Source organism: Vulpes vulpes, chromosome 1 (genome assembly GCF_048418805.1).
Source record: "Vulpes vulpes isolate BD-2025 chromosome 1, VulVul3, whole genome shotgun sequence".
Lineage (NCBI taxonomy): Eukaryota > Metazoa > Chordata > Mammalia > Carnivora > Canidae > Vulpes > Vulpes vulpes.
Genome location: NC_132780.1, coordinates 70,126,914 through 70,142,140, shown reverse-complemented (window position 1 = coordinate 70,142,140; position 15,227 = coordinate 70,126,914). Strand labels below are relative to the sequence as shown.

General features: G+C 38.5%; 1 protein-coding gene across 4 annotated transcripts in view; it reads left to right on the top strand.

Moving 5' to 3' along the window:
• The window catches only part of PACRG (parkin coregulated), a 514,394-nt gene that overhangs the window by 417,068 nt on the left and 82,099 nt on the right, over window positions 1–15,227 (top strand). The gene's annotated exons all lie outside the window — the stretch shown is intronic.

Below are 15,227 nucleotides of genomic sequence, written 5' to 3'. Positions count from 1 at the left end.
ACGTGGGCACGTGTCACATACTTCTAAGTTCATGCATACTTTCCGAATAGCACATAGCCATGAGTAGGAGAGGAAAACGGATTGAATTGCATGAGCGGCATTCCAGATGTATTGATAGAACTGCGGCAAGAGTCCTTTTTCTAAGGTCAAATGTTAACCTTTTATTGCTCAAAGTGGGAACACTTGATGATAATAATTGGTAAGCTAATGAAAACTAAAAATCCTCAATAGCTTCAACATTCTTTCATGATCCTTGTTTTGGATAGCACCTTGATGGGGTAGCCAGCCATCCTTGTTTGTTCCAGACTGAGATGCTTGCCAGGACACATGGCTTCCAGTGCTATATCTGGGATGGGAAGTGAACCTGTTATATGTCCTTGCATGGGGACAATGAAGCATGCACTGCTTCACCTACATCCTTGAGCAGCCTGACACCTGGGCATTGGGCCATTCCCAGCAACCAGAAGCTGGGGTCTGGGCTGGGTCAGCAGAGCATGGGCACCCGGCCTGGCAGCAGTTTCATGTCCTTTGAGTTCTGTCTTAATGTTTCTAATCCTCCCATGACAAAGTTTTCATGCATTCTGTAGAATATGAGATTTCCATTAAGGACATTAACTATTTCTTACCTTATAATTCATAAAACAATGATAAGGAAAATTAAAATGACAGAAACATATGGGAAAACACTTTTAAAACAGCATTATGAAAAATGCCTACTGTAACAGAATTACTGAAAACTTTTAATCATCATAAACCTATTTTTACACTTCATTGTAGTGCATATGTTTTATTAATTCTTCTTAGCATATATAATTTTTAAAGTACCAAGAAGTCTTATCTATCAATAGTTTCATAACAGGGTCTTTCTTAGTCTTGCTATCTACTGGCATACATTCCTATCTCGGTTTCCTTAGAAATGGGCCATCGAGGGATACAGGTGCTTCCTCCCTCACAAAAAGAACAGCCCCTTGTGGGAGCCTCATAGGAGGTCCAGGTGTTGTAAAGACAGTGAAGGCATGGGGTGGGATTAAATCTTAAATCACCCAGCTCACCAACCCCTTTCTTATCTACCTCCTGTCCAATTCAATTCAACAAAGATTTACTGACAGCCACAGGTGCTTGGGGAAGACAGAGAGGAACCAGCCAAGACCCCCACACTCGAGGGAGGAACACCATGCCCTAGAAGTGCCTGAGCTTATAGGGCAGACTCATGTAGTCTCCTTTCTACCACATCACCTGTGTCAGTCAGGACCATCTACTTTAACTGTTCTGTTTTCATGTGTGGAAAATGGCATTTGAACCTACCTTGAGGGGTCTCTGTAAGGGTCAAATGTATAGCGAAGGCCTTGGGTATGCAAGGCTCATTAAAAATGTGAGTTGCTATTTCTACTCCTTGATAATTACGGAGCATTGTTTAGCGGGGGAGACAGAGGTGCCCACGTAGAGATCTTAGAGGCTGACCTGTGAGGTTAGAGGCGGGGGAGTCAAGAGGTAGGGCAGTTGTGGTGGAGGCTTCCCCAAGGTGGGGTCAGAGCTCAACTACTGAGGTCAAGAAATAGAGAGGCCAGCAAAAGGAGAGATGTATCCAGCAGGGGGAACAAACTGTGAAAGCACACACAGAGATTTCAGCAGGCTGTGGGGAGGCAGCGGGAAGGCTGGGTCTGTAGCTCAGAAGACAGGTGTGTGTGAGGGAGCAGGTGAGGGGAGCCATCCCCAAGGCAGCAGGTGAGAGGGGACAGAGGAAAGAGAGAGGCAGGCCAGGGCAGGCGTACTCACCAGTTGATAATTAGAAACTACCCAGTAACTAAGGAATAAAAACAAAGTTGCCCTGAGTGCTAAGTCCCATCCAGCAAACAATCTCTCTTTCGTCCCAACACTGTGATGTCTGTCTTTTGCTGCTTCTAAAACATAATACAAATATGGGTGTGTGTGCATGTGTGTGTGTGTGTGTATTATAGATTCAGATTCTCATTCTTATGTTTTCCTACATTCTGCCAACAGTAATAGAACAAGTTACATAAATTGCCACCAACTGTCAAATTTTCAGGATTCTCCATTCTCAGAGTTCAAAGAGAAGTAGTTGTAATGATGGTTTTCACATTGGAATAAGAAATAGTAAGCCAAGCTAACCTAGAGAGGCTTCTAGCAAATAGATCCTGGATTGGTTCCTTGCCTGCGATTTCAGTAATTTATAACCCCAAAAATGAAATAAAAAATAGGCAACTTTGCCTAAACCTCGTGAGTAATTGAGAAAAAAAGGCAGATTATCTGGGCCTCAGCAAGTACATCTACATAGTTATAAAAATAAAGAATGCCGAAGGAGTACGTAGGAAGCCAGGCTCCCATGGCAGCTTGAGAGTTCAATGTGAGGGCACCTCTTCATCTCTGGTCTGTGTGATGGGCATGGTGTGACTCTCCACATGTGAGAATCTGGAGAGCCACAGAGTGTTCAGGTGCCTGCTTGATACAGCTGATGGCCACCAAGCAGGGTAGATCATTGTCCCTCCCCCTTGCCACTTGTCCCTCCACCACAATTGTCACTCGCTCAAACTGATTTTCTTAAACCATTTGAAATGAAGGAAGCACCCTCGCTGTGAATCAATCAAATGAATGATTTCTGAAGATCTCTTTGGATAAGAAACTTTGTTTGCCTAGAGTTGTGGTCGATGCTCTTCCTCCCTCAGTTCATTAGCTCACGTAACAACCATCTCAATGTACATCTCACTACAAGTGCCCTGGAGGAAAAGATGACTCTGCTCCTTCTGAATCCACAGGACAATAGCGGCAAACTCCAGGCTTGTTAATGTACAAGGTATCGCCAACTCATCAGAAAAAGCTGTGAGCAGTCTGCCAGCACTGTTGTGGTCTTGTAGCTTCATGAGTCTAATTACTTTGAAAATAAAATGAAGAGAAGTTACCTGTCAATTAGGCCCTACTCGTCCGAGCTTTTCCTAGTTAATGCAGGTCACTGCAACGATGCGGGGCACATCTTATATGAAGTCTCACAGATCACATTGGGGTGCAGTTGTTTGCAGCTTTCATACCTGAGTGGGGTGTTAATTAGTTCCCTATAAAGAGAAAACAGACTGCATGCACATAGAACCAAGTGTACCTTTTCCTAATAAACAGTGGTTTTTAAGAAAATCATTATTAAGTTTAAAGGAACTAAAATTATGGAGGATGCCCCATTCTCTGGCAGGTGTGGGAGTCTCTCAACCCTTTATCATTGGAATCACAGGTGCTGGAGCACTGACAGGGACTGTGTTTGTGTGTGTTTGGAAAAGGGTGAGAGAGAGGACTGTTGGCATTAGGTCAGCTTCAAATGATTTCTCCTCTAGAAATATTTGTACATTGTTATAGGTGAGTGAGAGACCACTGAGTTTCCAGATTCTTTCATTATCTATTCTACTCAACCTTTATCTTATCTATGGTATTCAGGTTTCTCTAAGATGATAGGTCATACAAAATGTTCCCACCTCTGCCCCGTGGATTAATATTTTCCTGCATGTTGTTATATGTACAGCACAGCCAAAAACATTGATGGGAACAAAACACCCTCTTTGTTTCCCACTTCCCCTTTCACCTCCCTTACGCCCACCAATCCCATGTGGGTTGTAATGCCAAGAGATCCAGAAGCTGGGAGGTACGGAATCAGGTAATAGGAAAAACCTACAGACCAAAGCCACAGCAGGTTATCAGGACCTAAGAAGTCCTGCCAGGTTGGGGGAGGAAGGGGGAGGGATGGGACAGTGTTCAAGAAAACAATGCTTTTTGACTCCTGGAGAGGCCCCATCATCAGTGGCAATAAATTAAGGGAAAAGTGATGTTTCTGCTGGCCTCTTAGGCTTCCCAAAAGGAAGCTACGTCACAAGTAACCTCAAATTCAGACCTGGAGGAATTCCTGTAGGAAGGAAGAAATGAATAAATTCTTAACTTAGGAAATTACATTAAGAGAAGGTACCAATAGCTGTTTTTGTCATTTTCAATATGTGAGATGCCATACTCTTTTAAAAAAAAAAAATGTTATTATGCATTTGAGTTTACTATCATGTCAGTTTGGTTTGTGTTGAATATTTCTCTAGGATTTTACATTTTTTCTTTCAGAAATTATAAATCTTTGTCAATATTCTTTCTGGTTTTTAAAAAGCTTCATAGAAAGTGAGAAATTTCTTTAAATGAAAAAAATTCAGTTAACAGAAAAACATATACTCCTCTGCAATCTATTGTCCAAGTAGTATTTGTCTCCTACTAAGAGATCTGGCCCTCCTTCTAAGAAAGTCTTCTATACTTTGATCCTGTTCTTTATCATTTAGGCTGTGGTAGTCTCTCTGCTGACATAAATCTAGCCATTGACCAGAAAGTCTTTGCCTAATGGAACAGGTGATGCCAGGGTTTCAAGAGTCTGAAAACAACACATGTTCAGTGAACAAAGAAATGAATGTATAAGGCCCAAAATTTTAAACATAACTAAACCTCAAGAAATACAAAAACTAATGGTCATTCTCAGAAAAATCCTTTGTTCATGTTTTTGCTCCATTTTATACCTGCCACTTCCACTAAATTCACCGCCCTCCGTTTATGTGACTGGCACCTTGAAACAGTAACATGGAAGCCCACTTATACATGTGCTTTTTATTTTCTGGCTCCTCACTACATAATGCACGGATGGTAAGCTGATTCGTTCTGGGATAAGATGAAAATGCGTTTTCTTTCAATTAAAATTTTCTATTTCTTTCTATTAAAAACAAAAGTTAAGGCTATCAGGATCCATAACTGTCCCTTTGAAGAAAGTAGGAGAACCTAGTATTCATAATCATTTTTGCAATAAAATTATGAATCACTGTTCACCAGTATTGAGTGCACTAGAATACCAAGTGAGACCTGACTGTCTTAGGAAAGGCAAGCTCTCAATCTGTGGCTACCATATGGATGTCGCCAAGGAGAGCTGGGATGGGACGGCAAAGCTGTCAGGCAATGGAGAGCATATGGAAGTGGCCTCTTTGGGGCCACGGACCATCAGCGTGGCTGCTTTTTCTCTTCACAGTAGTCTAACATATTGCCACTGTCTACACAAGCATAACTTAATAGCCAGTTTGAATTCCATTGTAGTTATGTTGGTGTTGCACTATTAGTAAGCTAGCTGGCATTGCACACTTTGGTCCAAAGTTTATTATTGCTTTATTTGCTAAATAAAGCAAACACTCTGTAAAGACTTGAAATAACTTCTATTCATAGATTCTTCCTGTGCTGTTTCTTTTTTTTTCCTATTTTTTTTTCTATTCCTAAGACATAATATGCTCCATTCCATCAAGGAAAAAGGTAATGGTGAGAGTGGTGTTTTTGTTTGTTTGTTTAAAGATTTTATTTATTTATTCATGAGAGATAGAGAGAGAGAGAAAGGCAGAGACATAGGCAGAGGGACAAGCAGGCTTCCTGCAAGGAGCCCGATGTAGGACTTGATCCTGGACCCCGGGATCACAACCTGAGCCAAAGGCAGAAACTCCACCTCTGAGCCACCAAGGTGCCCATGAGAGTGGTGGCTTTTAACAGTATACAAATTAGAAAAATGAAAAGAACAGAGATCAAAATTGAAGCTAAGTGTTGCTTTAAAAAATGTTAAGATTGTTATGTTTAAAATACAATCTTCTCTATATTTATCAATTGTGTCAAGAAAAGTACAGAAATAAAATAAAAAATAAATATGCATTTTTATTTAACTGTTTTTGGCATGCTTTCAGCTTTGAGCTGTTTTGCCTGATCATACCTTAGGATTTCATCTTTTTGACATAGCCTCCTAGGATTTTAGTGCACTGGCTCCCAAAAAGAATGCTAAAATATTACTTACAATCATTATATATATATATATATATGTATATATATATATGTGTGTGTGTGTGTGTGTGTGTGTGTGTGTGTGTGTGTGTGTGTCTTCTTTGTGTGGAATAAAATATGAACTAATTTGGAGAGAGGAACAGCTCTGGACATGTATTTCATTAATATAAATATCCACCTCACACTGTGTGAATTAACATCTCTTAGAATTTATATTACAATACTAGTAAGAGAAAAGAAATGAAAGCACTTTTCTACCAAAAATATTTGTCTAATGTCTAATGTGAGATTATTAAGCAGAAAAATGCATTAGCAGATGTGAGAGGATATTTTTCTCCTAATTTATTTCAATTTTCCCCTTTGGTGCTAGATTTTCTCTAAAAGATCTAATAAGGGTGAAGAGACAAGCTGTATCTGTGAGTAGCCACAAATAGAAGCACAAGTCAAACTAATCTATAGCCCAGCACTCAAATGCATTTACTAAATAAGGTTGGGAGCAATATTAGGTACATTTTTCTGACACCTTTCCCTGTTGACAGGGAGTAGGGTGAATTTAGTAAAGGAAGTGCACAGTGAACTATTGTTAGCATTTATCAGCAAATGTGATGAGTGGCCCTGAAATAGAGTGTCTTATCATTCAAAATTCTCAGTAGCTTTAATAAAGAGTAGCTGAGTAGATCCAAACAGTATTAAGGTGACAACCCACCTCACTGTGAAGGTGGAACTTTGACAGGGAACCAGGAGATAGATTTTGGTGGGTAAGGTTAAAAGTAGTTGTAAGTTGGTCTAGCATTTTATATTTCATTAATCAATTCCTAAATCTATTAAAAAAAAAAACACAAAAACCACAGTGAATAGTTGGGTATACAGTAGAAATTGAATGGTACAAATGACAAGTACTTGTTAATATTGACAAGTTATGGTACAGGGATTACCTAATTTCACAGATGAGGATAGCACAAAATGAGACAACTACTACATAATGTTTCTTCTAGAGGAATCTTATGACTTTACTGAGATTTTTAATTTCCTTCATATTGATTTTTTTTTCAAAATGTGTGAAATAAACATACATCAACCTAGTTAATACTTGAACAAGGCCCCAACACATTCAAACCATGATTTGATATGAAGCATGTGACACAAATGAAATACTACGTTGTAAATTGCCAATTGAAAATTGAGGTCATACCATATGACCAATACACCAATGAATACCTTCACATTTTTTTATTTTTCTTGAAAAAGCCATTTTGACTCAACAGTAAAAAAGCATTGTGACTAAGACAATCTATCAAATCAACACTCTACTCCACAGTCAATGTATACAGTCCTTGAGCCACGCCACCTAAAAGTCTGTAAGAACATAAGACTATGCCTGTTGAGATACCTCACTTCTCCACTGAATGCTTTATTAAGTTAAATGTTGGTAAACATCTCCACATCTCCTTATCTGTGATCCATATATATTCTTTCTCAAGTATCTCAAATATCCATAGAAAAACCATCAAAGAAGTTTAGATATTTTCATACCACGTTTCCACCCATTCCATAAGGCACAATATCCTTCTTGAATGTAATAGAGTGCCAAGTACTTGGTGACCTATGATAAGTATTCAATGGGAAAAGGAAAAAAATATCCACTGGAGAGTCCCCATTAAAAAAGATCCCCATCAAGATGCCTGGGTGATGAGTTGATTGAGCTTCTGACTCTTGGTTTTGGCTCAAGCCATGATCTCATGGGTCATGGGATTGAGCCCTGCAAAAGGCTTTGTACTCAATGTGGAGCTGCTTGAGTTTCTGTCTGTCTCTCCTTCTCCTCCTACCCTGCTTGCTCTCTCTCTATCTCTCTCTCTCTTCCCCTCTGTCTTTCTTGCTTTCTGAAACAAATAAATCTTTTTTAAAAAAATCCCCATTGGGGGCCTGGGTGGCTCAGTAGGTTAAGTATTTGACTTCTGATTTTGGTTCAGGTCATGATCTCAGGGTCCTAGTATCAAACCCTGCATCAGGCTCTCCACCCAGTGGGGAGTCTGCTTGTCTCCCTCTCCCTCTACTCAGTTTCTCTGTCTCCCTCTCAAATAAATAAATAAATAAATAAATAAATAAATAAATAAATAAATAAATCTTTAAAAAAATTCCCATCAGGAATAAAGTAGAGACCACCAGAGTGACTAAGCTAGATATGGCCTTAGAAGGTCTGGGCCCCATCAGATGCATCCAGTTAACAATAAACTTTTATTTCTCTCTTCTACAATGCATGGATGAACATCTACACAGAGGTATGTTGAGGAGATTGACTTAATGGCTGCATACTAGCTTAATGGCTGCATACTAAAGCAGCCATTAAATGTCTGGATTCAAGCTAGTAGTAGACTCTCAATTAAATTTATGTACCTGTTCTCCTTACTTATGCTGAAATGAAATAATATCAGTTCATAGTGCACCCAGTTTGTACTAAGTGGCACAACACTGAATTTTTAAAGAATTTCCCCCTTAGAAAAATGCCAAATATGGGATGTATTAAATAAGAAACTGCAAGCTTATAAGTCATTAAATAGCCAAGTTAAAGAGGAACAGAAGGCATTTTGTTTCAGGAATCCAAGTACTGACCTGGTCAACTCTCCTCATCCTGGGCAGTCCAATGCCCTATATAATCAGAATGTAAATAGACCTGAAGTTTCTTAAAATGTAGAAATGCCTCTCTTCAAGTAATGTCAACTTAATAAAAGTCTTTATTACTTCATTGGAGCCTTATTGGATGATACTATTTTCTCTTAGGCTTATATGAAAGGTTTTAATCACAAAAACTTTCCTTTAAAAAAAAAATCCCTTTGGCTCTTCACACTGTCATTATGACAGCAACACTTAAAGCTGACCTTTTTTGTGACAGAGTTAGAAATTCTTCCCCAGGCAATGTGGTGATTCTTTAATGCTTATATGCAAATTATGCAAAACCTCACATCACACAGGGACATTTCATAATCCTGTGCACTACCCCTTTCTCAACTTTATGAAAATATTAGTGCTGGGTTCCAGTACTATTTTCCATGTAATAGAGTTGCTGTTTTATAGATTAAAGTAGCAGACACTGAGGTCAATCTAAAGAATTGTTTCAAAACTTATCATGGTGAACAAAATGTTCCTTCTTATCCTATCTACCAATAATAGAGAAATGTAAAGCTGCATTCACAGGTATCCTTTTTCATGAGAATTTAGAACTTTACCATGTTTGAGTATTTTTATAGCTTAAGTCTAGGCACAGGTCTATATAATGGAACTTTTATAAAATAACTCTTTGGGCCAGAACAAATACTGTGATTCTCAGTATTTACATCAATTGCACATAATAACTCATGAAAGCAATTTGCTTTATATAGATATCTATACAATAAAAGGGGATTTCTTGGTTTCTTTCCCTCAGAATGAGTTGCTATGTGTAAGCTGTTGAAATGTTTGAGCCTCTTGGTTTTGCAGTCCTCTCAAGCTTGGTTGGAAACTAGAGACATAAGCAAACAGGGCATGCAGACTGGGTAGTTCTTCCTCTTCCAACAATCTGTCCAAACCACAAGGTGGTGCCCAGCACAATCAGTGTTCACCCACAGTGGGGAAACCATGGGTCCAGAGAGGGGTGTCAGAGCCTGAATAGTGAAGAGGACATCCACATGGTGAGAAGCAGCCCAGTGACCCCACAAAAGAAATTGGAACAAGTGACAAGAAGGACATCTGCACTAAGGTGGGAGAGCAGTGTAGGGACAGTGGTGGCAGTGGGACATTGGTCACATGCAGAGGTAGATCAAATAACTAAATAAAAAGGATAATGGAAGCCAAGGGAGCTACAAACCTGGAAAGAAAATTAGAACATACCTTGTGGTGTAAAATTAGAACTAGAGATATTGGTATGAACATGTGATTTTCAATGTATATAAAGAGAGATGTAGAAATAAATATGCTTGTCCCTATCCATGTGTAGGTATAGTTCTGTCCACTGAGAGGCAGGGAATAGTGGCACCCCAAAAGCAATGAGCACAACTAGTACCTAGATTTTGGTTTCTAAATACCATTATCTCCAAAAATGAAGCAATCCTCCTTGAAGAAATGGTGGATTCCAGGACTAAGGCAGAGAAAGTACAAAATGAGCCTAAAGTAGTTGGAAAGGAGGAAGAAAAATAAGGAAAGGCTTAAAGAAAAATGGGACATGTTCAAGGGACAGAGACAACATTTTTAAAGCATCCCCAGTTGCCAACCCAGGAACAATTTGAGCATCAAAATAAATAATGGTAGTAAAATGGAGTATAGCCCATCAAATAGAATTGGTTGAATCCACACTAATAAAAATAAATGAATGAAAGTTTGACAGGTAACTACACATTAACTTAGTTTCACAGCATCTCCTTACAAGATACTTACTAATTACAAGGAAAGAAGAGCAGCCTTATCATGGATATGCTTGGCAGGCATAACCTAAATCAAAGCATCAAAGTTTACATGATCAATAAAGGGGCAAATCAAAATCATATGCCACCTGATACAATGCAATGTGATATCCCTGCCAAAATATATCACCTGAATCTACTCATTAGGAAATATCAAACAAACTCAACCTGAGAAACATTCTACAAAGTAACTGGCCTATAATCTTTAAAAATATCAATGGCATGAAAGTCAAGGGGAAAAGATCTGTTCCAGACAGAAAGAGAATGGAGAGACGTTACAACTCAATAGGACATGTGACTCTGGATTGGAGCCTTGTTGCTGTAAAGAATGACAGTGGGACAACTGGCAAAATATGAATGGAGTAGTCTCCTGATTGCAGTGTTTGTATTGTGGCTATGTAGGAGAATGTCCTTGTTTGTAAAGAATGTACACTAAAATATTTAGGGGTGTTTCTTTTCCAGTGACTGAGGTAGAGTATCCTTTCATATAATTACAGGACATGTGTATTAATTTTCCTACAGATCCCCTATTTACATTATTCTTTTTATTGTTTTAGTTGTCTTTTTCTTATTGATTTGCAGGGGCTTTTTCTAAATTAAAGAAATTAGCCCTTTGTCAATTATATGCATTGCAAATGTCTCCACTTCACGTTTATAAATAAATGCACTAATCTTTTGTCCTGGAACATGAAGGAGTTTTGTTTGTTCCGTTTGTACATTTTAAATCTCTGTTCTATCTGGAATTTATATTGGTGTATATAAAGAGATAAAGATCCAGCTGTATATTTCTTCAAATGGTTAGTCAATTGTCCCAACATCATATAAAAAATAGCCTCTCTTTTCTTCACCTTTAAAAAGCAGCCTTTATCACAATCTATAAATTCCCGCATTATTTGTATTGAATTTTGTACTCAATTCTGTTTCTTAACTGTTACCTCTCCAGTACCAAGCTGTTTTCATTATTGAGATTAAATAGTGTTTTAATAGAGCAGTGTCCAATAGAACCTTCTGCAATGAAAGAAATATTCTCTGTTTCGCTGTACAGTATAATAACCCACTAGCCACACAGAGTCCTTGAAATGCTGTTAGTTTGACTGAGGAACAGAATTTTTTCATTTTATTTATTTTTCATTAGTTTATACTTCAAAAAAACCACATGTGGCTTGTGGCTACCAAAGTGAACAGCAGAGTTTTAATATTTTGTAGGACTGGTCCCTATTCACCTACCTTCTTTCCAGAATCTGCTAAGCTATTCTCGCATGTTTATGTTTTCTTATTTTCTTCTTCTCATAAGAAAACAAGATCTTCTGATTGTCCAGAAAAATCGACATTGAATTTTTAGGACACTTCAAGGGGTCTTGTTACACTTAGAATATTTTATTTCCAAGCCTTCTTTTAAGTCCTTCAGTAGAGTTGTAAGGTTTTCTTTATGTAACATTATACATCTCCTTTTGAGTTCATTCATAGGTATTTTATTTTCTGATATATTTTCTTTGTCTATAGTAAATGACTTGCTTCCTTCCATTTTTTGTTACTGCATTCTCCCATAGGTTATTATTTATACATAGTGCAACCGTGGTATGCATACTTATAACCTCATTGAATTCTCTTATTTATGATAGTTTTTGGGGTGATTCACTTTATGTTTTCTAATTATTAGCCATAAAATCTACAAAAGGTAGCATAACTCTTCCTTCTTTTGTTTTTGTACTTTTTATTTATTTCTCTTGTTTAACATTGCCTACAATTTCAATAACAGTTTTAAATAGTTGTATCCATGACCAACATTCTTGTCTTGTTCAGATTTACTAGCAATATTTTTAGTATTTTACCATTAAGCCAAATGCTGACTTAAGAAAAGTATCTATTAATTCAAAATGCCTCCTATATGACTTATCTAATTTGCCTCTTTTAATTTTTACCAGCATATATTGATTTGACCTCTTTATAAATTTTTATAAGCCCACCTATATATTCAGGAAATAAATGCATCTTAGTTGTAGTGTATTTTTCTTTTAATGTACTGCCAAATCTCTTTAACAATTACTAAAATTGTGTAATAGTCAGAATAATTATCTAATTTAAAGCTGTTCTGTCCATAAAGACTCCTAACTCTGGGAAACGAACTAGGGGTGGTGGAAGGGGAGGAGGACGGGGTGGAAGGGTGAATGAGTGACGGGCACTGAGGGGGGCACTTGATGGGATGAGCACTCGGTGTTATTCTGTATGTTGGTAAATTGAACACCAATAAAAAAATAAATTTATTATTTAAAAAAGCTGTTCTGTCAAGTTTTGGTGTCAGTAATATGCTCTGATCATTTAAAAGAAAGGACTTTGGAGGCTTATTCCTTTTAACAAAGTTTAAGGGAAGTAACAATTCCATGGAAAGTTGAATTAATTCATTTCTAAAGCCACCTAGGCATGGTGTATTTTTAAAGGTAATTTATTAATAGCTTTGATAACATCATCCATTGCTATTAGTTGGTTTTCTGTCTCTTCTGGAGTCAGTTTTAGTAGTTCTACTTTCCTTGAATAGGCAGATACTGATGCCATTAACCAAGTGCTAAATTCAAAAACAGAATGGTTGAGGAAATATGATGATCTTCATTTTAGATATGTTGAGTTTTTTGATGCTTATGGTACCTCAAGATGGGCTCAGTCAACAAATAAAATAGAATACATGTCTGAGATATTTATGAGAGACCCCACTGGAAAGACAGCCACCTACATGGCTGTGTTAGTAATTAGATCACAGAGAAATTAAGAAAAATGATCACTGATGGAAATCCTGGAGACCCCAACGCTTAACTGTCTCCTAGAAAAAGTAGAGCCAGTGTCCTGACAATTTGCATTAGAGAAAGAGGATGCTGAAGACAATGTGGAAACTCAACACTGGGAGCAGCAAAGATATATCTCTTCTCTAAGGGGAGAGAAGGGTGACAGTTGGAAACTGAAGGACTTTCATATTATCAAGGAATCTGAAGCAGAAGAACTGGGACCAAAGCCTGATGGAGGACGGGGCAAAAGAGAATCACACCACTGGATTCGCAGCACTGCCATCAAGAAAAAAAGGAAAGAAAAAGAACAAAATTCAAGATAGAATTTTTAAGGAAAGTATTTATAAATTCTTGGAAATGGTATCATTAATGTAGAGTTGGGCTACATTAGAAAAAAAGAAATCCAAAATGCAAATTCAAGCTGGATGGTTTAAGAAAATCAAAATTGAGTCTTACCGCTTCAAAAATCCCTCCACAAACACCACCCACCCACCAACTCACCCTCCACTGTCCCCAGTATATATAGACACATGTATACACACACACACACACACACACACACACACCTGCATACAAGCATACCCTGTGCAGCAGTATGACTTCATAATAATGTGAAACTCACAACTGGCGATGTTGCTGTATTTCCCTCCATTTTCAATCCAACTTATCTTAATTATTTTTACTCAGGGTACCATCTTCCAAGAACAAAACAACCTATTCTTTAAGGCTCTGCTCTGATTAACCAGCACTGAAACTTCACAATATTTGATGTGCTTGCTTTTGACTCTCCTCATCTAATTAAATCCTTCAATAATCCATATAAAAAATGATCATTTATATTTGCTGTATCTACAGAATTTTGTACCCCATGAGGAGCTTTAAAATACTGATTAGTATTCCACTAACATGCCTTTGCAAATCTGAATCTTCCCAATTTTCACTCAAAACTTCCTTTCCATCCTAATAGGACTGGAGTGAGGGTACCAGTGCAACAGGGCAGACTCAGGGATCAGTAGTGGAGGGCAAGCTAAGTGAGGTCTAAACGTCCCTGCTGAAGCCACAGATGGCAGCCCTGTGGTTCTAGGTATAATGCCCGAAAGGGTAAAGAAGCACCTGGCCTGAGCTGATAGCTCACACTCAGGAAATCCACCCACCTGCAAAAGGAGTCCAGCCCTAAAATAGAGGAGACAGGAGTGGCAGGATTTAGGTAGGTCTAGGTGGATATCAGAGTCCAGACAAAAAGGCCTGGGCGCAGGAAGAAGCCCGACCATAGAGCAAACCTGTGATCGAAAGCCCGTAGCCATACAGCTCAAACAGGCAACATGCTGTCTGCATATTCCTAAGGAATTCATATTTGCTTTCTCTTTGGCAACTGTTTTTTTCCTCATTCTTTGTTAATAAATTAGCTTCCTATTTGCCTAAGAAAACAGAGGCATCACATGAGTACTAACACACCTTCCCAGCAAAATGTATACCAACTTAACTACAGCTGCGCCCATATAGCCAGCTTTCCCTTCTCTTACTACAGATACAGTATCCTCTGTGCAATTATCTAAAGTAAGCCCCTTAAGTCCCAAAGCCTATCCTCTCCCATCTACCCAAGGACTTCATTTCTGTAATGCTTCCACTTTCCAGTACATTTGTCACATTTAAAAAATTCCTTCTTACCCCCATACTCTGAAATGTTCATTATACCATTTCTCTATTTTTCTCTTCAACAAACCTCTTCCAAATGGTTCCCCAACTAGGTCACCTGGGTGGCTCAGTTGGTTAAACATCTGCCTTTGGCTCAGGTTCTGATCCCAGGGTCTTGGGATGGAGCCCCGAGTCGGGCTCTCTGCTCAATGGGAAGTCTGCTTTTCCCTCTCCCTCTGTGTGCGTGCTCGCTCTCTCTTTCTCCCCCTCAACTCCCACTTGCTCTCTCGAAAATAAACAAATCTTAAAAAAAAAAGATTGTCCATCCTTTCTGTGTCCTCTCTCCACACCCACCCCACTTTCTTATCACTCAGTTAATAGCCCTTTTATCCCCTTCACCACTTTAAGATACATCTTAAGTCCCCAAGAGCCTCCATTTTGCCAAACCCAGTGGCCAGTGCTTTGTCTTCATCTTACTCCAAATCTCAATGACAGGTTACAGTTGCCAAGATGCAGGTTCCCAGTGCCCCTTCCAGCTCATTGCACACCC